The sequence below is a fragment of the Dermacentor andersoni genome, chromosome 5 (assembly GCF_023375885.2).
Source record: "Dermacentor andersoni chromosome 5, qqDerAnde1_hic_scaffold, whole genome shotgun sequence".
Taxonomy (NCBI): Eukaryota; Metazoa; Arthropoda; class Arachnida; order Ixodida; family Ixodidae; genus Dermacentor; species Dermacentor andersoni.
The window spans coordinates 166481713-166506963 of record NC_092818.1 but is presented as its reverse complement, the minus strand read 5'-3'; the positions used below and the strand labels follow the sequence as shown (position 1 = coordinate 166506963).

At 51.2% G+C, this 25251-nt stretch overlaps 1 protein-coding gene across 7 annotated transcripts in view; it reads left to right on the top strand.

Moving 5' to 3' along the window:
* Nucleotides 1-25251, top strand: part of chb (chromosome bows) — a 217347-nt gene that overhangs the window by 56534 nt on the left and 135562 nt on the right. The window lies entirely within an intron of this gene.

Genomic DNA, 25251 nt, shown 5'->3' with positions numbered 1-25251 from the left:
GAGGGGACGACCTAACTGGACTGCTGCAAGCGGGTGCTCGCGTCAGAACGGGCTTTCTTCATCTCGCTACGCCGGGTATTATTCAGAGCTGCGAGCTGGTGGCTCGATAGCAGTTCGTAGCTGCGCGCAGTAGTAGTGGCGCTTTTTCTTTTTGTCTGTTCGACGGAGCCACGGCCTGCGTGTGAGAAGCCGGTCGGACGCGCCGCCGTTCCGCGCGTTGCCTGAATCAGTGATGCGATAACTCCCTCCCCCGGCTCCCCTCTCCTCCCCTGCTTCCTCCGGCTGCTGCGCCACCACCCACACCCTCTTCCACCATTTCTCTTCCCTCCGTCAAGCGTGCTTCCATTATTCATCAAATGATGGACACTTGGCTGCTCGTCTGTGTGATGGGCTTCGGCAACGTATACGTCATGGCCCCTTCGATTGTGTTAGCCGCCTTGTCTGACTTCTTGCGTTTTGTTTCTCCTCTGCAGGCCTGCGTTATCTCATTTCGCCATTCCTTAATTGACCTTAAGCTGAAGGCTGGGTATTCGCACGGGCACTTTCTTGTGAGTTTAGCGCGTTTCTTCCACTAGTTGACGCTTCTTGTCCAAGAGGAAAGTAGTCTAAGAAAACAATAGTGTGCGGGTTTTCCCGCTCGACCGCAGTTAATTGTGCCTATTTGGGCATTTTTGCGTCCGCGCATTGCTTAACGATGTTTGATGCTGTCTTAATGAGCTTCTGCTGACGTCAAAGAAGTTACGTAATTTACGCGAATGACCCTCTCTAGTAATCCTCGAAGAGATGAAAACTGCACATCATGTGTCGCTCAATCTGCCTGTTACTACTCTACGTAGACTACGCGCCTTAAGTCTTCATCTTCGCTATACCGCTGCATTTTTCCGGCTACATCTGGCGTCTTTTGTTTGTTTACCTAGCATAAGCGGTGTCGACTAAGTTTGCAGGAAAGCAATCTTCTCCAATTTGTCAAGGTATTGTGCGTGTACCTACCAATACACTCACGTCGACGTTCCTGCTTTGATCGGATTATTTAGCTTTCTTTGGCGGCGCGCTAATCACAAGTGCGTTTTGCAGGGTTGCCGATTTTCCCTTCTGTTCGGTGCAGTTGTCGTAACCGCTTTCAGCGGCTATTCACGGCCAAGAAATCACCAGCCAGCCAGTTGCTGTTTTCATCTGCAGTGGCTGTAACGGAACCGTGCGATATATCAATACGCCTGTAATGTCGTGTTTGTTCTAAATTGCCTATGCCTTTATTTTGATGGCCTGCTAATTGAGGCCAGCCTATAGTACATTTAATGCTGATTGCCTGTACATTAATCCGTTTTTCCCCCCTACCCCCTCTGTCCTGCCCATTTAGTTTTTGTAAACCGCTCAACGAACTCTATCGTTTCCCTCTTTACCTTTTATTGATCAATACAGAATAGCGGAACACTTCATTGTGCAGCGTATAAGAACTGTTTAGTTCTGACTACGAGAAAGTGACAATCAAGTGACAAGTGACCAAGGTTGACGTGCACGTGTATATTGGGGGCGAGGAGTTACGGAGTCGCCATCTGTCGGAAGAGCCACCCTCGCGTAGTATGAGGGATCACGCGGCGCGCTCCCCGTAGGTTTCACTTACGGCGCTCAATAAAAACACGCGGCAGCCCTCCTGGACATTTATGTAGGTACTCTCAAAACGGGGGATGTTTTTGGCTGTCGATATAATAATCTTGGGCAAACTGAAAGCACAGTATCGTTTATAGGCGCTATCTCTTTACCGAATACGTACAGTGAAGGCCACTACGCGCGGTCGCCGCGTTGGAGTCTCCCGAACCGGCTTCTTGCGTGAAAGGTCGGCAATCGCTGAGCGCAAACTATGTGAAATATGTTCTTATAGCGGGTGGTCTGTATAACCAAATGGCACATAACAGAACGAAGGCTCAATGCGTGTAGCCATCGCACGGGTTCACGGCGACTGACTGCGCATCTTCATGTATGTCCGCGCACAATGTTTTGCTTTCTCTGTTAGCACATTTTCGCACCGTGCCGTGAGCTTTAGGCCGGAGCATATGAGCATTTCCCAGTACACTAGCAACCATTTTTGCGTGGACGCTATCAGAACTGTTCAAAAATAATTTTGTTATAGAGACTTCGACGCCTACGGCCACAGTGATGTGCCGTCGCGACTATTCAATCTTTTGTCTTCTAAATTCTTGTACATTTGAATATTATTTCTCAAGTTGCGTCGCACTGTATGTTTATCGGTCTTCTCAGCGTGCGATTTCCCTCTGCTTCTTTTTTGTAATCCAGTGCACTAATTCATAACACAAACATGACCATATGCCATGCCTTTCTTTAATATGCATCTTACCGCTCCCTTTCCGTTCCAGAGAACTTGCCAGTACCTAGCATCAACAAGTTCATAGACCAAACCGTCCTGACATTAGCTGGGCAGCGGGCGCGGGCGAGCGTCCCAGTGCGCGTTTTCTGCTACTCACCGAACATCGCGCAGTCCCGGCGCCGTAGCAGAAATCTTCCTCGCGTGTGTGCTTGCTGCATACGCGAGCTGTAGCCGATGGCTGTCTGCCGGTTCTAAATTTCGCCAGCCAAGCTTCGCGCAGCTCCTTGCCCTGCGGCTGCGTGTGAATAAGGCTGACACCGGGCTCTGTTGCGTACGTCCGGCACTGCGGCACCGTGCAGTAGCCTACCATGCTGCACGCCTCCAAAGGCAGCCACTATACCTATTATAGTAGTTTCAGATGTTGTCAAGCAGACATCCAAGGCGGTAGAGCCACACCACTTAATCAGAACAGCGACGCAGGTGGGACTTTAAACTTTCGTTTTCAGCTCGCTTCGGCGCTTCCGAAGCAGCCGACGCGGCCGCTGTGTCCACGTGATCCCTCATGCAGCGTCACGCCGACGGTGGCGCCAGCTTTTCCAGTGGTGGAGCTCGAAGCCAATAGCCCGCAGAGCGTTTGCGTAATTGCAAATCCTTGGCGCTGAATTTGTTTCAATGCACTTTGAGCATTAGTTTTACAGCGGGTTAACCAGATTAGCGGTGAGGTCATGTATAGCATGCTTGCAACAACCTGAATTCGCACTCGGTTTCGCATATGCCATATTTGTTCTACATTCGGTTGGTCATTTCACGACCAAGAGTCTCGCGTCTCGAAGCTGTCAGTGTTATCGACATACTGTTCTTTTTTTTTTCTAATACAAGAAAATTTGCCCTCCCGGGAGGTTTGAATCAGCGTATCACCGATAGGCGCATCTGAGTTACTGAACTCGCATTACAATGCCACTGTAGGTACAGTACGTGCACTTTGCGGATTGCGCGACACAACCTTGCACAATAAAATCGGGTTTTAAATGCAGTATTTATATTCAAGAAAATGCGGCGTATACGGCGCTATAAAATGTAGGACATGCGCAACAGGTGGCATGCGTGTGGGTGTCAACTGTTATGCAGGGGTGCCACCTATTTGAGCGATGTACGATGTAACGAGTATTCTCTTCTTGCCGGGGTGGACTGCAGTGAAGTCTCGCTCGTGCCCGTGAGTGGCGAGGTGCGCGACGTCATTGATTAGCCGCCTGCCGTATCACGACTGAGCGTGCACCGTACGGATATCAGCCGTCAATTCTTTGAGGCGCTTCTCCGCGATTGTTGCGCGTCGTGGGCCAGCCCTTCGCAGCTGTCGCACACTCACTGATTCTCGACTGCTGCCGCCATTCGAACATTGCTGGGCGAGGGAGTGCGCACTGTTCTCACTCCCGCGCGCATCTGTCACGAGCCGAAGGGAGACGGGCAGTTAAAACGATCGTGAGGACGGTTCCTTTTTCGGTTTGAAGAACGGCGAGATGTGAGCGCGTGGTGGCGTAGGGATGTTAAGCGTGGTTTAGGGAATGGATGGGAGGTCGGTCGTTTCGCCGAGCCGCAAAGCCTGCACTTCCTGAAGCGCGGGAGACACGGGGGCTGCCACCTCCGCGTCCGGAGTCGGTCGTCATGGCAACGCTTCCAGTGCCTCCCCCTCCTTTGTCGTCTCTCCCTCTGTCGCTCCGGATCACACTGTCGGAGCAGTTCGAGCAGCGTCACGAATTCTGTTGGGATTTTCTGAAGGCGTTGCCGTGCTGCCGTTGTGGACGAGATGGAGATGCTTTTCTTTCACGCGTGGTTGCAGATGGCAGGTTACAAGAATAGTTGAAAGGCTACTCAACGCCTAGTTAGTCGATGAGACAGTGTGTTCCTGAGCGATTTGGACGAGAATGAGGTGTAGCAAACGTATTTAAATCTTTCTGTCATCGTAAATCATCATAATCGTAACCAGTCACCACCACCACCACGATCAGTACCGTCATAATTATCGTCATCAGTCATTACATACCCAGTGGCACACACCCAAGTTGGCATCTAGAGGCGTATTGAAGAGTGGCGCATACCCAGCGTCCCATGCACACCCATGCGGTGGAACAGACCTAGTAACCCTAGGGGTACGTACCCAGTTGCCCCAGTGGCATTTATATTTTGACTGCGCTATCTCCTGGATCGACCTGTGACAGCGACTAGAAACAGACATCAGAAACAACATACTCGATGCGGAAAAGTGACGGTGTCTGCAGCCGCCTACGATGACTAACGATGATAATGAAGCCCGAAGCGACATCACGGTTGGGCCAGAAGTGTCGCGCCAGCGTGTCGCAATTACATTTGCTCTTGAGTCTCATACGTGTAGGTTAATAATGAAAACTCGTTTGCGGCAAAGTCGACTTTAGTGGTGGATAAATTTTCTCCTCATGTTCAGTTATCGCTAAGTACTGCGACGGAGTTCTTAAATTTACCAAAGTAAGGCAACTGGAAGCATGAAGAAAGTTATTTCCGCTTGTCGCTGGACGTATCAGCTCTTCTGTGTCTTCAATAAGGTGGCGTCGCACTAACTTTACTGGCAGGGTGCTTCCTCCGCGCCCCTACTACTCTGCGTGTGTGTATGAAGCATTTTAATGTTTGAGTGAAGAGGAAGCGAAGTTTCTACCTAATTATTAGTCGCGTGCACCAAGTGTAAGAGACGGACTCTGAAAACCACGCCAGGAGCCCCGATTCTGTGCGTGCGCATATTCCTGTAGTCGCCATTGACTTCGAGCAGCAGCGCGTTTCGGGCATGCTGTCCCGCAAGGCGGCTCTCTCTAGCTGCAGTTGGGACGCACCTACTATCTCAGAAAAGAGAATTTATCGAGTTTGTATTTAGATGCGTCCTTGTCTCTTTCGAAACGCCTCAAGAGAAGGCGCGTGTGGCAGTTTCGCAGCGTGTCTGAAGCGGCATGCTCTGCACAAGCACACAGTTTGATCTCATCACTTTGTTGCGAGTTAGTCGCGAGAACGCGTCGTGAGCGCATAACGCCTCACTGGGTACGAGCGGGCACCGTTTGCTGCATTCCAATCGGGAAATCCTGGAGCCCGAGACAACGCCGTTCAGTTGTCTGAGCCTCTCCACGGCATGCTGCTTTTGTTCATTCTCAGTATTCTCTGTTCATTCTTTGTATGTCTTCTTTTCCCGTCTGCTCGCTCTCACTTTGTTGTCCTGCTGCAAGCAGAGACACGCGAACAACCCGTCTCGTTGTGGTCGAACCTTGCCCGGGGCTCGCCTAACGACGCCGTTACGAAACCGAATTACTGCGCCCTTGCCGGGACGCAGCCACCGCGCCCGCCCACCCTTCGGTCCATCCGAAAGCGCCGTCTTTTCCTCATCTCTGTCTCGGGCAACAACAGGTGCTGTTACGCACGACTTCTTGGGGTCCGCTGAACTGCTCCACCTTTCTCTACTGAAGACGGCCGATCCTTTGGCTCCCCCTTCTCCCTTTATATGTTTTGCTTTATTTTACGTTATGTTGTCCGATCGTATTTTTCTGTTGTTTTTGTGGTTATCTTTACAGCGCTGGGGCGCGATAAACGTGTATGAATAGCCCATTCTGCGTATCGAATGCGATTCGTGACTATGTGGACCGCGGCGAGCGCGCTCCTCCGCAGCCACATGATTCTGTGCGCACGTAGTTGGTGTGCTAATGCGGAGAATGAAGTCAAGGCCTGAATGAACTCGTGGTTACTCGTAGTAGGCGATACCCTTTTTTTTTCTGTAGTAAGTAAAGCCGCAGGGATTGTGGGCGTCGTTTACTTTTATATTTCTTGCGTGTCGTTTCCCACGACCTGTAATGCGATATTTGTTTGGCGTGCGCGATGCAGCGCGATTATGTGTATACTGTGTCATTTCGGAAGAGCGTCGTCTGACGTGTCAGCCATGCGGTAGTCACCTGCTGGCGTTTGTCGCCCCGCATGTGGAATGGTGGAACATCTTATTAGTGTTCCATGGTGGAACATAAGATGTCCCGTAAGCAGGCTTTCTCGGACATCAAACTTGGCCTAACCAATTGAGGCAACCGCACTCGCTCGAGTAGCACTGTTAAAGATGACACATCTTAATTTGCACTGTGCGGGGAACGGAAGGGCGGCAGGAATGATGTCACCAGCCCGCATGTTGACACCTTAATTACGATTCTAGCACGAGGTCAACCATCTTGATTAGCTCGTAAGATGTGTTTGAAGCGCCTTTGCAGGTTTTGCGTGTCGGCTTCACCTTTCCTGCCGAAACTAAACAGCATGTTACTGTTCATGTTGTAAGGGAATTTACGGGGCACTCGGTCGACTCACGCGTAGCATGGTCTCTGTGTTCATCCGACACTAGTCTCCGTGTATTTCGCACCATAGGTATACTGCGGGATTGTGTGATCCATGTATCTACACGTCGCGGGCACCTACACAGCGTGTACGAGAACCTCTGAGCGATCGACCGCTAGGCGTCGCCCAAGTAGTCCCACTGTGCATGGCGCCGTTCGGAGGTTGGCATTTCGTTTCGCGCAGCTGCGTGCGCGCTCTCGGGTCATCGTTCATCTTTCAGAAAAGAAACAATAATGAAAAGCGCGCAGCATCAGTTAGCAATTCACCGCAAGTGACGCCCTGAAGCCTGGATCGTTGACGTCATGTTTTGTTCACACGCTGGGATGCTACCATCTTGGGCCTTAGGTGACCTTCTCGCCACTTCCCACTTACACACACACACACACACACACACGTTTCCCTCTTCGTTCTTTTTTTTTTTTGCGTAGCGTGTGTACTGCTCTGGCAGTCTTCCGTTTTTTTGCTTTTCTTTTTTTAACAAGCGTTGTATGTGCGCTTCTGACTCTAACCTTTTGTCTATTCCGCTTCACGATGTCTTCTCCTTCCGTCAGCATTGTTTCCTGCCTAGCTAAGTTATCGAGGCCGCTCATCAGATTTATCCGTTTGACTTTCTCTTTCACCTGGAAGCAGCAGGGATTCATAGCCATCCTTCACTTCTAGTAAAAACTAAACTCGCTTTGTCCTTGATCGGTGATTATCTCCGCAGATCCCACTCAGCAGCTGTGACTGACGCGCAGTCATATGCGTGCGTGTGCTTATACTGTCTAGCACTATATTGTTATCAAGTGCTCGAGATGTGCAAGCAGGGCGTGCATGGAGGCTCGAAGTACCGTCTTTACTCGAATCAAGTGCGCCTTCTTTAGAGCGCGTTCCTGCGGCGAGCGTCGTCGTCGGCGTAACCGAGCGAACGAGCACAGCTAAAGGTGAAAGCGAACGTGGAGCGCAGCGGGGGATGAAAGACGCGAGGAGGAAAGCGGAAAATAGCGTACTGCGGTGACGATGACTACGAGATGGCGCCATAGTAGCACGCTTTACCTGGGAGATATATCGGCGGCGGCTGCTGTGAATTGAGCCCACGCGTCACCCACGCGCTGGCTCTCGAGATTTCCAGATTAGCGAGGCAGTCGCGCCACACTTCGCTCCGTTTGCAGCGTGCCGCACGAGACAAATTGTCCGCGCCAGCCAATATGATTGAATGGAATCAAAATTTGAGCTGCGCTCAAATTTCGTATTCGGGAGTATCGCAATCCCCCCCCCCCCCCCCCTTACCCTGTTTATGATGCTGAGCGCGCAAAGGCGCTTAGAAAAAAACAAATGTCGTAAAGTTCTATGAATGGTTACTTGTTCGCAGGGAAACACCAGAATAAATGCAAATTTAGGCTTCTTATGTGGCCATTCAAATTTCGCTGTCATTACACTTGGCTCACTGACATTTGACACGAAAGCGTTCGTGTCACCGCTCGAGCTGCTGCTCCTGCCGCCTTAACCAATTCACAACAAATTGCTCTTCTGCTCCATCTGTTTTTTTTTCTGCTTTTCTTTAAATGCAAGCTGTGAGACAGGGTTATTTGGTAATCCCTGAACTGCCGACAAAGGACGGAAAGGAACGACGGAGACAAACGCTGACTTCCAACTGAACGTTATTATAGGAAACATGCGTATATAATCCTAGCACATGTGATCACAACCTAAACTGCCACTGGATGATGCCAAAACTAAGGCCTCTCAATTCCAAAAGCAACAACGTAAATTAAGACGGCGCACCAACCGTATTGCGCATTCTGGGTAAGAAAGTTGCTTTTTGGACAAGGTAACTGACACGCAATACCTTTAGCCATAGCCGATGCTGTCACTTGGCCGGCAGAGACGGCCTCTGTGGGAGAAATACAAACCGTCGCTGGTAGCTCGCTTTGTTACTGTGGTCGTTCTGGACTACATATACTGTCTATATACCTAAACCATTTGACTGTGAGTGGTCACTTCCATATGGAAGACGCAGTGGTAACTTTTTAGAACAGCCTGATCTTTGAGCTTGACTAAATCGGGTAACCGTTTGTCAACATTTGACGCTCACACGCTTGAAAGCAAGGCACGTTCTCTACTTCACTGGCGTCATACGTTCATTCTCTCGAGTGGGCGGTGCAGCGCGAGTTTTCCTTCGGTAGCATTGCACGCAATTACAGGCGCCTTGTGTGGGCTCCTCCGCAACACAGAGCCACGTGTGTTTAAAGTTCGTGCTTCAGCTATCATTTGCTTTAGTACCTTGTATTCGTGACGCGTCGCGATCCAGCATCGCTCAAGAAAGACGAAGTTTATTTTCGTGCGAGTATGCGACAGCTTGTGCCTTTATTTTTCTGTATTTTTGCTTGAAGAAATGAAAAGTGCCACGACTTTCCCGGGCGACCGGTCGCGCGAAGGCAACGCCGCGGTGAGGGATAGAAGCGACGCGAAGACTGCCGACGATCCAGTGTCGAGACGGTAGACAATGAGAGAAGGATATGACACGGCTCTGAATGCTTCGTCCGTGACTCCAGAGTTTCCTCAGCTGTGCGCGTATGCACCCTTGCTCACATTTCTTTTTCCTTTTAGGGCGTCTGTTTGCTCTGTTCCTGCCGGGTTTTCCTGCTTTAGAGAAAGCCGAGTCTGCTCTCGGTTTCGTGGCATTGTTGGCTATTTTCTTCTAGTACTGCGAGCGCCATGGAGGAAGCCCGAGTGTGCGTGTGCGTAATCAACGGTCCGTGGGTCTGCTTACGTCTCTCTCTCTCTCTCTTTCTCTCTCTCTCTGTTTTCAGCGCATTGTGTGTACTTTCGTCGTCTATCTTCGCCAACCGCCTCTGTCCTTCGAGCTGGCCACATCCCGTCTCATTTGAGTGTTGTGCTACGAAAGCTGAGAACGCATGTCGGTCGGCGCTGGTGCCTCAGGACTGCTTGGCATAGCACCATGTTCCTCGAGGCACGAAACTCCGCATGCGCCTCGGCGCGTCGCCAAATCTGCTTGCGCTAACCCGTATTGGAACGCTACAAATTAAATGTTTAGGTACTTTGCCCAAACACACACGCACACGCACGCACGCACACGCACGCACGCGCACACACACAGAGAGAGAGAGAGAGAGAGAGAGAGAGAGAGAGAAATATACACTTGTAATTTATCGGGCTGCAGCGCCGTCTCGGCCGCGTGGGTCGTCGCTCAGTATCAGCCTGCATGACGCCGTATGTACACCGTAATACGCGAGCTGCGCGCGCCGCCTTTGTACTCTTCGTTGCATTGTCAACGTGTCGCACACAGGCGATCATCGCGCTGCGAGCACTCCGCCTGGTGCGCAGACCGTTAGATTGCGTTGCGTCGTTTCCCTCTCCCATCCGCTTTACCTCTCCAAGGACGCAGTCGGTTTTGTTTGCGGAAGCAGCGCGCGCGCATGCACAATGCCAGTGGTTATAGAGCGAGCCGAGCTCGATTGTGCGTCGTTTTTGCGGTCTGCCGAGGCTCCCGATGGTTTCCTGCGGTGACCGCGCTGTTATCGCACGCAGCATGTTACGCTGTTATGAGAAAGGAACGAGGAAGCGGACTGGGCCTTTCCCGTTGTGTGGGGGAGTAGGTGGTACAGGCCTTGGCTGAGGCAGCCATCTGGCACGCAAGAGCCTCCTTCAGCCTGGGAACATTTTTCTTTCTTGGTGGTTGTTTATGGGAACCATCGCCGTTTGATTCGTTGCGTCCATATTTTATCATGTCTTTCTTTTTTTTTTCACTCGCAAAGCGTGCGCTACGTACAACGTCGCGGTGCTGTGTGTTAACCAAATCGCCGGAGCTTGACCGTCACACGAAAGTAGCACGCGCTTTTAATAAGGACTGTTGTTGCGTATCGTTGCGTCTGCGAGGGGCGCTCGCTCGCTTGAGATAATGGTAAGCAAGAATTGTTTCCCAGCTTGCCTGAATGTGAAGGGCTGCATGCATCAGACATGGTGCATGGTTCTGCAGATCGACGGACAATTCAGCTGTACAGCTCATTTCCGTGCGCTACTTGAAATCCGCGCAGATTCCTCGCTTCGCGACGAGTATATTCAGCTTCCCAGGCTAAGAACGCAATAGTATAGCTACATAGGTTTGGCGTTTCGCTACCCAGCCATGCGCGAAAGTTTGAATTCGTCGAAACCGACGTTGTCTCGATACTGACCTTGTGGCATGTGCTTTTTCGTAAAGAAGTTGGTTTTCATCGGAAGCGAATGCAGTGCTTGCATTCGGAATGTGCAGGGACGGTGCCTTGTACAGTTTCCAAATGCGTTGTAATACGTGTATCGAACGAGCGTGGCAAGTGGTCAAATGGGGGCGCCTCTCAAAACGCATGTCGTAAAATCGCGTACGACTTACAGCGTTTTCTCATTTCATTTTTGCCGCTTCGTTACCGTCATAAAGCTGTCGTTCCCCTCTATGATGACGCCGAGCGAAATGTGCCGACAGCAGCCGTTTATTCTGCATGGTGCGCATACAGCCAGAATACTCTGAAGCAAAATGCCGTAGCTGTGCCAGGCACCAGTGCAATCCAACGAGGGAGACACTTGTTTTGTAATCGCACGAGTGTGTAGGAATAGAACCGACGCTTCCAGTTGACATGCGGTTCAGATTACGTCATGAATTCGGACACAGAAGGTACTGAGCCACCGTGGTTATGGGTTCAAAAAACCCGTATACAATCTGCCGGCGTCTCGCTTTGGCGTGATGGGCCCAAGGTGCCGCTGGCGTTTGGTCAAAACTGCGCTTCGAAAAGAGCGTGGTCAGTGCCGTTCCATCTTGGGATCCCGCTAGCGGCTCGCTCCCTGGCGCCTTCGTATACAGGGTGGTCCCTGCAGCTTCCAGGTTTGTGGACCTCATTTGCAAGCCCACGTCGTTTTGCCTGACGCAAGAGGCCGGCTACAGTGCCTATATGCGTGTTGGAGGGACGCTATATTGCACGCGGATCGATATACGCGACGCGGAACGCATATCGAAGATGCGCGTGGAGCAAATTAGAGGCGGGGAGTTCACCGGCCCGCGTCGCCAACTGGTCGTATTACTTATCTCCCCCCCCCCCCCCCTTTATTTTTTCTTCCCTTAGTAAGTCGTCTTTGTTGTGGAAAATTGGGAGAGCTATAGGGGGCAGCGTGGCTGGAATAGGCGCCAGCGGATAGGTAAGCGCCTCGCTTGCCAATCCGCTGTCGCATATTCCAGCGCCAGCGGATTGCCCCCGAGAGCTCTCCCAATTTTCCACAACAAAGACGGCTCTTACTAAGGAAAAAAAAAAAGGGGGGGGGATAAGTAATACGACCAGTTGGCGATGCTGACCGATGAACTATCCGCTGGCGTGTAGTAGTACGGCGAGCTCGCGTCATAGCGGGGAAAGGGAAAAAGTCCGACCGGTGTTACTCGTAACCCAAGAAGGCGAAAGCCTGCTGCACATTTGGTGATACACGAAGTTATATCCGGGGTAGACTTCTTGCAAGACATGACTCGCAATGGTAGGTACACGTGTGGCACTAATGCGACCTCCTCACTAAGGCGCAGCGGCGCGCGCATCTTCTGCAGTGGCGTAGACTTGCGCGGCCGTCCTGGCGAGCGCCTAGAGCGTGCACGCTCCCCCGTCGCTTCCCGCCGACAAGCGCCGCCGCTCGCGACTTAGATGTCAACGCGCAGAGCGCGCGCACCCGCTTTTCTGCGCAACACCACCTGGCGCGACAGTAATTACTAAACTGAAAATTCGGCAGACATATAGTTACGTGTGGGAATGCGAAAGCATTATAGCGTTTCTAGACCTCGGAACGTCATCAGCGCGCTCATTTTATACGTTCATGACGTGGCGCCACCTCCTCCCTACCGTCACGTGCGCCGCCCATTGACGCGCGCACTACTCAGCGAGATGACTGCTACGAGACTTGTGCCATCAGGCACGCACAAGACGCACCTTTGGTAAGCCAGAACCGTGGAGCAGCCGTAGCTTCAGGGAAGTGTGCTCGTCTCTCACCCCGGAGGCCCGGGCTCGACTCCCACCCAGACCGAAGTGTACTAAATTTTCATTTCGAAGCCACTAATATACTTTGTTTACAGGAACCTTCGTGGGAAATGTGACGTCAATCCGCACATTTTTTGGCGTGTTCTTGCTCTTTGCGGCGTCGGCCATTTTTCGTCATGGCGCAGTTTCGCCAAGGTCATCGCCAACATAGACACCTAAGGCTTTCACCTTAATAACCATCCTTTTTAACAGCTAGTTCGGTGCTTTATGGCTCCACGACGGTCCTTTAGGGGATACCAAGGCTTCATGGGATATTAGTGGAGCAGGACATGAGAATAAACCACTTGCGCGAAAGCTGAGAGAATTGTAACGCTCTGTCCATCCACCACTACAGGGGATCGAACTACTGCCATTGCGGCAGTATGAAGCTGGTAGTCAGGCGCGCAAGCCACTAATTTAGGGTAAGTACATGGAAGACCACATTAAAGACAGGGCATACACGACACGCATCCCGCAATGTCATGGAACCTGAGGGTGCTTCTGTGCCACGTACACACGGTCGCAGACTGTCATTTCGAGATTTCCCCACACCTGTCCCACATTCGGCCTTGTCGTACTATGTGTGCACCAAGCGACAAAATTGTCATAAGCCAAGCCACCGGCATTTCTTTAAATATGAATCGAGTGTGGCGTAATTTGCGCTCTTCTGTGCGTGGGTTTCGCATGTGTGCGTGATGCAGGCGGTGTGCGGGTGTCTGCGCCTATATTGCTGAGAGAAATCTAGGCAAAACGCCCACGGAGCATGTACCTCGTGTTGTGTAAAAATTCTAAGATTGGAATTGCTGATGAGCGATATAGAGGAAAGGGTCGACGGGGCACGACAGCGAAGCTTGGCGAATGTTAAAATGCCAATAAGATGGTCCGGTGATAGTAACAGCAGTAGTTAAAATACATAACAGCAGAAATTAGACGGTAGAGACGGCCCGTCGCCGCCGTTGCAGTTGTCAACCATCGCGAAACGATACAAGGGGACACTCACCTCTCCACCAATACGTTTCTTTATATATATATATATATATATATATATATATATATATATATATATATATATATATATATATATATATATATATATATATATATATATATTCGTACCCCCCTTTTATTTTAAAGGTTTTTCCTTGCCGGCACCGGCATAGAGCTGGCTGCATTGCTCATAGTTTTATCACGAGGCGCAACATTCGCCTTGCGCTATCATCTAGGTTCGGCGAAGTTCTCGCGGCTTTAGTGTTCAGACGTGGCTGCTCCGAGTCCGAGTGGCATAGGCGAGCCGCATACCTTCCCAGTGGCACATCAAATAAAGCCAGAGGGAGGCGCAGCTCGCAGTCGAGCTGCAGTTTTCTCCGTCTTCTGCCGTGTGCGCTCATTTAATTTTCCCGTTGGTTTTACGTCTGCTCGTGCTCGCAGTCTCGCTCCACTTTTCCGCCATGTCGCTTCTCGACTGTTCTCGTCTCGGCCAGGAACTATCACTCGCTCTTACACGTCGATCCCTCGAGGCGACAAAGTCGTCGCACCGCAAAGGCGACCACTGCAGCGTCTCCGCCGCTGTTTAGCGGCACCACGGCTGTACTGCTCCTGCCACGCGGCGCGGCGTTATCCACTGCTTATCAGCTCGTTCCTCTTCTTCGCGCCGCTCACCGCGAAGGTCGACGGGTCTCTGTGCCGCATGCTCTCAGCTGGGGCGTGCGGCCCCGGAGCTGCCGTCGCTCACTCTCTCGGCGTGCCACGTTGCTGCTGCGCCAGCGTCGAAACGGCCAGCGTCGTTGGCTGTCGTTGAAGGCGCCACTTGGGAGGTCTCGGTGGGGAAGGAGGACCCGCAGGAAGCGAAAACAAGTCACCTTGCCCCCAACAGTCGCTCCGTTTCCAACTCGTTCGGTTTACCTTTCCGCCATCTCGTTTTCTTGCACCGTCGCCTTGCGTCCGCGCGATTGGCTGCCGGAAATCTGCTTGGTGTATGTAGACAGACGCGCTTTGCGGAGATGCCGCTAAATCGCTTCAGAGGTGTAAGATAAACCTATCCGAAGCGCAAGCCTTCGCTTTTTTTTTTTTGTAGTAGTACTATTGCTTTGTTGGTTATTTCTTCACACTCAAGACATTTAAGGATTATTTGGCATGGGCCGCTATTGTACTAACATTTTACCCGTGAATATAACTTCAGCGCCGGGTGAAAAGTTTCGCGCGATTGACAGAAGAAGTATTTTAATGATTGGAAATGTAGAGAGGTCGGCGCGATTGACAGAAAGCTGCTTCACAGTTAGTTGCGTGGCAGAGGAGCTAGACTTGTGCAAATTTTGCCTTTGCTACTTGGTGCACTTTTATGCGGCAGGATACTGTTACTCCCGCACAGCTTCTTAAGATGGAGTAAACTGATATAGGGGTTAACGATGCCTGCCCCCCCCCCCCCCCCCCTTCCGGAGTTTCAGAGGTATCTCACTCTCTTGAGAAACGACCGCACACGTTGTCGTCGAAGCAGCTTTCCGTCAGTATATTAATTTAACCACCACGTAAGCAACGTCAACAAACCGACGTAACCACCATTTTAACTGGTTTGTTTCCATTTCATTCTGAGCTATGCGTTCGCGCGTGTCGGTTTAGCCTATGCATTGCACAGTTCTTCGCGGTTAACAGCAACCGCCTACGAACTATCAGTTTCTTTTATAGTTATTCAATGAACGGTGACCGGCCGCTCGCACGTCCCCATCTGAGGGCTCACATTCGCGCGTTAATTTCACTGCGGCGCAGCGCCTCAGTGAATCGCTCGGAGCGAAAGTGTGCGTTTTTGTTGTAAGTTGTGGAGGCACGGCGCAGCTTGGAATTCAGCGCGCCGCGGTGAGGGCGGAAGATGCGAAGAAACTTGCGCACGCGGGCCCAGCTCGGCGCACAAAGTGCAGCGATCATGTAATCTAAACGTGAAAGTGCAGCAGCCGGCTGCGAATGTCACTCATGTGGTTGACGTGGCCACGTGCCCTCCCCCTCCCCTTTCTCGCCGTTCTGCAGCGGCTTGTTTCTTCTTCTTTTCATGTGGCTGCTAAGTGCGTAAATTCGATCGCGGCTCTAGAGCTCCTCCAGATTTCGGCGCAGCAATTACGACGGCCCTCGCGCTCGAGCGCGTGGCCTGCTCCTTTTCTTCCCCGGCCGCTTGCTCACCGGCGACCATCCAAAACCATCTCTCCTTAGCTTATCTTATTTTGTCGTTCTCTCGTCGTCTAGGACTCTCCGTTCCTCCAGCTCACTCGGCTGATTTCTGGTCCGCTTCATTGCCACTTTGCCTCTCTGTCACGTGTAAAACTGGCGCGCTCCACGCACATCTATAGACTATATAACTCCGTACTCGCTGCATCACCGGCGAGGAATGTGGTGCTTTCGCACTCCACTTACCCGTTATATTTCTACTGCGTTTCATTTTTTTCTTCTTCTCGCCTTCTCTCTTTCTACACGCGCGTTCGTAATGCTCCCTCTGTGAGCGCGCTGCACTTAGACGGCAGATTTGCCGCAAGTGGAGCGTGCAGCAACCGCTCCAGTGCACGGCAATCGAAGCTCGCGCGCTCCAGCTGCTCGTCTACGCTTCGGTTCGGCGAAGGGATGCCCGCCGCCTCTTGTGCACGGAGTCCGCCCGTTGTCCGCGAATATACGGTGCCGGTAATCGGCGTTGCGGCTGCCATTGTAGACGGCAGCGACTGTGAGCTATTCGGGTCCCTTGCCTGATTTCTTGCCCGCGTAGCCTCGTTTCGCGTCAATTACGCTGCACACGAGGAGAATATATAGTTGAGCGGGACGGCACGAGGCCTCCCATGGTGGCAAGCCATCCGTTTCGTACATGGCAGGCGACGCCACTAAGGCTCTCTTAGAGAGATTTAATATTCTCTCGCTGCTCGCATTTGCGTAAGAATAGTTCATCACGTGTGGGAAACATAGGTTATACAATTGTCATGTAATTCGATGAAACAATAAGCTGCGCTCTTTTATGGCAAATCAGTGGACGCAGTGCATCGTTCGCGCCGTGACCGAAACGCAATAGCACGTCGCATGCTGGAAGCACAAGTGCAAAAATAAATTGATGTAACGTTCTCTCCATAAGCTGTACTATATGACGCAATTATTCCGCAGGAAGGCTCCCGTTGTGTGGCCGAAATGTCTTCTTCAACGATTGGTCGGCGCTTGATATTTCCGCCATGAATTTTCCCCACCAGACAGGTTTCCGTCCAAACCTGGATTTCATTTCAAATCAAAAAGGAAAATGGTAGGCCACCCTAATCTTTGACTTAGGTGTCTCTTAGTGGCACTCGCACTTCGGAGTTCGTGTTCTTTAGGTTACGCGAGCGAACGTCTTTCCCCTTACGCGATATTCAGGTGACGAGCGAGGGAGGGTGAGGAGGTAGCGCAGCGCAGGTAGGTGGATGGATGGATATTATGAGCGTCCCCTTTGGAACGGGGCGGTGGGTTGCGCCACCAAGCTCTTGCTACTATACTGCCTAATTACTGCCTACTATACTGCCTATACTGCCTACGTTAAACAATGAAAAAAAAAAAAAAAAACGCTATGAACTACCACGGCCAGATTTTCTGATCCCCTATTGCGAACTGTGCTTTTGTACGTCTCCGTCTTTTGTCGTTTCCCTACTTTTCTTCCACCAATCCTCCAGTCGCCTCTTACTAATGTCTATTGCGGACATGTTTGCTTTACCACTGCTCCCTCTGAACCCAAGGGCTTCAAGGAGGCCAGTGGTGCCTAAATCGACCGCTGGGTAGACGTCTTCACATTCTAATAAAACATGCTCCGTAGTTTCCCTAGCTTTACCACAGCAAGCACATGCTTCTTCTTCCTTCTTATATCTCGCTTTATAGGTTACCTGGCGGGGCGTAGCCTCCTAGCGAGCGGCGCACGAAGCGCACCTTACGTGCCCTCTGCGGTGATGACGTCACAGCATCCAACGAGCGCGCGCGCTGCTGTTGCGAGCGAGCGAGCAGGTGCGCGTCGAGAGAAAAGAGAGAGGAGGGAGGGATGTCACATCCGCTCTGCTAAGCAGATTTTGAGTCTATGCCAGGCAATTGCTTTCCATTAATTAGCCGGTTAAATATCATGCCACCTTGTGTGTGACGTCATTACTTCCGCTTTCTACTTCCGGGTTTCCAGGAATTTCGCTAAATGTGCTCATGTGGCGGGTCCCTAAAGTCTACGGTTCTGTGCTTTGGCGTGTGGCAATCAGTTATTTCTAATTATTGCAGCCACTCCAGTAACTCAACTTGTAACGAATGCTCCGTTATCATATCTATAATAAAACCCATGAATATTGTACTGTATTATTTTTCTTTCTGGTGTATTTTGCATTTCGTCCCCGGTCGTCTCGGGAGGTTTACCGGAAGTGCTGCGCAAGAAACAAGAGTGTCGCTCGGTGCTCGGGCCGCTAAAACTGCATTGCGTTACGCCTGCAGGATTTCTTTCACCGCACCAGCGTTGCTTCTGAATCATTGCCTGCTAAGTACACATGAAACAGGGAAAGAACGTCGTGCACATGTTTGATGTTAGGGGAACTTTAGATTATGCGTACGCAAAGCGCCCCGCTCGGGGCTAGAATTCTTTTGTACTCTTTTGGAGTTCTTTTGTGCGTACCTTCTTGTGTCCGTTAACTTTCCGTACGCAATGTCTAAAACTCTCTATTAGTTCCTGTATCGAGATCGCTCACGCTTTACACGTTAGTCTACAGAATTGCGCACTTACATATACGTATATATATAGCTGAGAGCGTCGACGTGCCAAGTGTAATTTCAAACAGTGCGTATCTCCTAGACTATCGGTTGTTGTGTATTGAGAGGCTCGAAGAAGCGGTTACGTACGCGAACGAGGTGATTGGTCGAACCGTTGGCAAAGTTGTGCGACGCCGTCGTTTATGTTGTAGCTCATAGTCGTACCATTTATCTTCTTTTCCTTTCAGGGTATAGCGGCGTTGTGAGTGGCATATGCAAATTATAGCCGAAAGTATTTAGGTGCGCGTCTGCGCGAACGTTTTCGCGAGCTTCAGCTTGTAAGCTTAAATGATAATTAGCGCGGATTACGTGTGCGGATTTGCCGCACTTGTTTAGTGGGTGGGATATTTTTTTCGTTGCATCACGTAAGCGAGGAAACGTTCTGCGGGCGCCTATTTTCCCGTCCATTTGTCACGTGCGTTCTGTTCCTTGTAGCAGCCAGGGACGAGCTGTTGGCCGCTCCGCCCAACGTAACCTAACTGGCGACACTTATCTGTTGAGAGACCTGTTGTTGCAATTCCCTTGGCACCGTTCCTCTCGTGAGCCAGAATTAGGAATGCACAGACATCCTTGCTGTGGACGGCAGCTGAAGGAAGCGGTCTTGCAGGTCTTAGGCGAGCGGGAACGGCCTACTATACATGTGGTGGGACTGTGTAGAAAGAAGGTGCGTTCAGCTGTGTCCCGTCTGAAGGCAGTGGTTTTCCCTGTTTATGCTCGGGTCGATGCTTAACGCCTTTTGGAACAGTCTTAGTGGTCTTTTGGGAACATATGGGCATAGAAGTGCCACCGATATGCAGACTGGCACCTTAAGTGCGCGCTTGCTTCACTCGTCGTTCAAGTGCCTTACAGGGCGCGCGAGCGCCCCATATGCTGCCCCCCCCCCCCCCCCCCCCTTCCGGTCACTGTTGCTGAATCCGTGGTTATGCCGTTCAGATCCGCTGATCAGGTACCTGTTGCAGTGGCTCATCGGTTCGTTTACCTATGTCGCGAACTTACTACCGGCCTCTTTTCATTGCGCAGACGCCCGTGCATTGGGATTTCGGCGCGTGTTAACAAGCCTTAAGTGGCGCAAATTAATGCCGAGCCGCGCGCTTCGGCATCTATCTCAGTCCCAAGTTAACATAGTGGTATTTACTGTCGGAGGACTTTCAGCGGTTCCTATCAGCGTCGTTTCTTTCGAGTTGGCGACATTGAAGACCCGAACTGCACGCAGCAGCTATAGCCGGCTTGGTGTCGGCACCGTCATCACCGGGGATACCACTTGCGGATGCCCGGCGGGCACGCACCATCCGTATCCCCTGCCAGCCGTTATTTGTGTGTGCGTTCGGAAGCGTACGTTCGCTGTGCGCGTTCGGAAGCGCATGTGCGCGAGAGCAGCGCATCAGCATCCCTTCGCGCGCTGTAACCCTAATGACAAGCTACGTCTTCCGCGCGGGGAACCGTTATCTCCCTCTTCCGGATATCAATACCAAAGGCGAAGAGGCAACGGGCAGGGCAGGGGTTACCGCTACATACTCCCCTCTCTGCCCGAGGCTGCGTTTGCGGTTGCATCTGTTTTGCGGCTTCATCCGCGTCCGTGTACTGTCCCGCCACAAAACTATTCGGTGCTGGTGAGCCTACAGAGTTGACGATGATGCAAATTGAGTTCAGCTCATCACGCGAACGTACGATTTTCTTTAGCTAGTACTGCTGCCTTGCGGCAACCAGTGATGCTATAATATACGGACCAACCAAGAACACGTGCGTTATGATAAAATTGAGTCATTGTGCGGATTACACGGCCTCCGTACATTTGTAATGTGTAGAAACCCAGTCTTGTACAGGAGCTCACAAAAATGCACTTTAATAGAGTTCAGGCTTCGTGTAGGGCATATATGGAGCTGCTTGTCTCCTATCGAGCTATGACTGACCATGGTCCGTACTATTTCTGTGTACACTGTAGTAGCATAAATAAATGTCTACAGACTACACAAGTGTGTATGCGAAAAAAATTGTGCCAGTAAAAAATTTGGCCTTCTGTCTACCGGCGCAAGCATCTACTAAGCTGGGCCCAACGCTGTATACCGTTTTCGCTGGAGGCGTCCTTGTTCGACCCCGGAGGCTTCCAAGTAAGTCCGTGTGCAAGGGCGATGGAGGGGGGTCATCGCGCTAAGAACACTCTTCTTCAGCGGGACGCAAGTTGGCCCGCTGTCATTCTCTTTCCTAGCTAGCAGCGAGCCGGTGACCCGTCGGCATCGAGGAGGATTGTTTCCGCCTTCCTCCTCCCGGCGGAGTCAAAGAAGCCTGCGCGCGTGATGCGAGCCGTGCGTTTTTTGGCGACGCTGGACGGTGGCGTCGCCGAGGGGGGTCATGGGGGAGGGCAGTGCACTGCCACTGCTGCTGCTTCGGCAGCCGGAAAATGATGGGGCCGAGGAGCGCTCGGGACAGCAGGCCATAAAGCGGAATGACGGAAATGACTCGTCGTCGCCGTTCGTCGTCGTCTCTAGCTCCGACCAGAAGAACAATGGGCCCGTGATCTCTGCAGTATACACCGCTGGTGTGCTACTCTATACGTACGGGAATGCGCCGACCGGAATCGATCACCTCTGCGTGCGGATTCGTTCCCTTATGGGCTGCAGATCGAGTTGGGACGCTCGACGGGGTTGGCGTGGCGGCGGTGACAATTTCTTGCCTGTGTGATCTCGTCAGTGTTGCCCTTCAATACCGATCGTGTTCTATATGTACCGTGTTTCGTTTCGATGCTTTATCTTTTTTCACTTATCGGTTTTTTTCTTTTTAGTCAGTACGGGGCTCGCACGAACCCCCTCCTCCACCTCTTCCCTCATTATCGGAGACTCAGCGGGACGGATGAGAAAACAGTAGTATTGAATACTCTCTACAAATACAAAATACGAATCCAAGAATCGCAATACTCGTCAGTAGATCGAGCTTTCCACGTATTGCGCGAACGTGTAGCACGCTGATCGCGTCAGTACCATTTCAAGCTCTTGAACGAAAATCCCGAATGGAGCTAACGCCGTGGCTTAAGGAGTTGTCCTCGATACCTATAGAGAGAGTAGCCGATGTGAAGAGGATTGCAATAGTTTCGGCATGGTGGTCACTGCCGACAGTGGCGTATGACAACAAGCCCACGGAATGCTTCGTTGAGGGTGCAGTCATATGATACGCGATTCCGGAGTCTTCGGCTCTCCGATGGGCCGCTGTACGCATTTCGCGTGTCCGCTTGTAATTTTTGCGCCGACACGCAATCTCAGAATCATGCGCAGCTGAGTCACGTAAGCGGGCCACATAGCAGGGAACTAGGCAATAAGAGCTGGGCCGCTTGCAGCATAAAACCAGTGCATTGCGTAGTTAGCTGTCGCTGCCTGTTACGAGCGCTGTTCAAGTCTGTCGTGAACTCTGTGCAGAGAGACTGTCTGCTCTGTTTGCTTATTTTGATATATCGTCACGTCGCATTATGCGTCCTTGTAGGGATAAAAAATGTCTGGGACTTGTTTACTGCTTGGAAGTCGCGCTGTGACTCATGCTAACCGCGTGGTTTCGCGTCTTGGCGTCAGCACTTGCGAACGAGCCCAGATTCCGAATCGTCTGCACCATATTTGTACGCACGGGGGAGTTTCTATAGGAGAGTCACTTTGCGGGCAAGAACGAGGCATTCGCTCCAGAAATAGAAAGTTTTAGCTTAGGGGACGCAAGCCGCTTGCGTCCCCTAAGCTAGAACTCTCTAATATCTACACAGGAACAGCACGAGACGCTTATAAGCGAAATAGACACGTATGGAAGGTACGCAGCTGTAGTGCAGTCGCAGCTCCATCGCTGACTGGATACATCTTGCATTTGCGAACGAATGGACGGTTCAGGTCCGTGTTTTGACTGCCAATCGAACTAACATGTCAGTGTTTTTGTTGTCTGTAACCGAAATCGTGGTCTGCTTTCCACTTCTTTGTAGTCAGAAATAGACCCCCCCCCCCCCCCCCCAGTGGTGGGTCAAGGTCCTTTCGTACGCCAGGAGCCCTATTCCCGAAAAGAGTTGGGTGGAGGGGCGGCTGCATTATACGGCGTCGCGTTTGCGCCCGTTTACTGCTACACTGCGGTAATCTCCCCTCTGCGCGCGCGGCGACTTGCTCTCCGTGTATGTATCTCCAGTCGGCGTGCCGACGCCTTTTCGTCGTCGTCGTCGTCATGGTGCCGCCGTTGCAGGACGGCGTCGTATAGCGGCCAGCGCCCCGTCCGTCGTGCTTGTGCGTGCAGGGACGAGGTCCTTGCTCCGCTTTTTTTATCGCGCTCGTCTCGCTCCCATTTTCGTTGGTAGGAGGGGGGCGGAGGGGGGCGCGAGGTCAGCGACGCTGGGCTGTCTGTGCGCTGCTCTACACTGCGTCGTGCGCGTTTGACCCCCGCGAGGATCAATACTGCAGGTCGCGCGGTCACTTATTTTTTATGCAAGCTCACGCGTAGGGATGCGAGCGCGCGCCCTGCATTGCTGCGTGCGTGACCGAGCTTAATTCTGCGCTTCCCGTGTATTACACGGGCCCGTTCCATGGGGACTCATAGAGCCGACCCGCGCCCTTGGTTCATCCCAAAGAGCCGGTCCTGTGTAAAGACATGTATGGCCAGTTGCCCCGCTCCCTCTATGTGTACATGAAAGTGCACCACGCCCGCGTTTCCGTTTAGCACTCGCGGATGTTGCACTAAGCATCATCCAATACGATGTACAGTGTAAAATGCCGTTTCTTGAAGCGCCGTCCGCAGAGCGTCAGTAAATGACATCGTGGCGCCATTGCGGGTTTTCCTCGCGTATTGTGTGGATGGTGATTTGTAGGCTTCGCACTCATTGTCGCTTTACGAATCGTCGCGATTGCTTTCGACTCGTGTCTTTCGGTAAATTATATGAAATGACAAAATATTTAGGCAAGACAACAGGCTGTACGCTGCTCTAAGGAAACTCACATTAAGCCCTAGTCCCATGCATGTGCCCATGGTTTTATCCTACAGGCAACTTCAATTGCCTAGGGTATATGTATTTGTCCATTCCTTTCACCTGTTGCTAAATTCTGTTCTTTTTTGCAATATTATATTCGGTTGTCCATTGGCGTAACTGCATGCTTATTAGCGTAACGGACTGGGATAGCTGGTGCTGCATCATTTTTGTGTGAAGCTTAAACGCTTAACGGAGGCACAGAAACAATACGGCACCAGGAAGAGCGCTAACTTATATCTACTGTGCTTTGACATCTATAAATACATAGCCCAGAAGGAACCCCCCCCCCCCCCCCCGCTTCCAATAATTCGAAAGAAAATGAGTACATGAAAACATAGCACGACAATAATAAAAAAAATCTCTGCGCGCGCTTGCCCGTGTGACCCAAAAATAATTTTGTCTGGCAGTGCAATGGATGCCTTTGTTGCTGTCTAGTGTTAGGCAAGTTCTACTGTGGGCCCGCGTATCTCGAAACAAAAAGCAATTCTTGGGGACGTCTCTGGGTCGACCAATCTTATCGCGCTCTCGTATGAATTTGCAAATATTGTTTTCCGATATTGTGTGCGTCTTTAGATTTGTCATTTACGAAGTCATTGCGCTTCTACTCCCAGCATGCTGGCGCGAGCGTGAGTGAGAAAGGACCTTCAGTCATCATCATCATCATCAACCTGGTTATGCCCACTGCAGGGCAAAGGCCTCTCCCATATTTCTCCAACTACCCCGGTCATGTGCTAATTGTGGCCATGTTGTTCCTGCGAACTTCTTAATCTCATCCGCCCACCTAACTTTCTGCCGCCCTCTGCTACGCTTCCCTTCCCTTGGAATCCATTCCGTAACTCTTAATGACCATCGGTTATCTTCCCTCCTCATTACGTGTCCTGCCCATGCCCATTTCTTTTCCTTGATTTCAACTAAGATATCATTAACTCGCGTTTGTTCCCTCACCCAATCTGCTCTTTTCTTATCCCTTAACGTTACACCTATCATTTTTCTTTCCATAGCTCGTTGCGTCGTCTTCAATTTAAGTAGGACCCTTTTCGTAAGCCTCCAGGTTTCTGCCCCGTAGGTGAGTACTGGTAAGACACAGCTATCTGAGAATGCCTGCCAAACGCACCCCAGCCCATTCTTATTCTTCTGATTATTTCAGTCTCATGATCCGGATCCGTGGTCACTACCTGCCCTAAGTAGATGTATTCCCTTACCACTTCCAGTGCTTCGCTACCTATCGTAAACTGCTGTTCTCTTCCGAGACTGTTAAACATTACTTTAGTTTTCTGCAGATTAATTTTTAGACCAACTCTTCTGCTTTGCATCTCCAGGTCAGTGAGCATGCATTGCAATTGGTCCCCTGAGTTACTAACCAAGGCAATATCATCAGCGAATCGCAAGTTACTAAGGTATTCTCCATTAACTCTTATCCCCAATTCTTCCCAATCCAGGTCTCTGAATACCTAATGTAAACACGCTGTGAATAGCATCGGAGAGATCGTATCTCCCTGCCTGACGCCTTTCTTTATTGGGATTTTGTTGCTTTCTTTATGGAGGACTACGGTGGCTGTGGAGCCGCTATAGATATCTTTCAGTATTTTTACATACGGCTCGTCTACACCCTGATTCCGCAATGCCTCCATGACTGCTGATGTTTCGACTGAATCAAACGCTTTCTCGTAATCAATGAAAGCTATATATAAAGGTTGGTTATATTCTTCAGTATGGGACATCAAAACTCGAGCTTCCATTTGATGGCAGTATGCATGCGCAGGTAGCTTTGCAAAGGC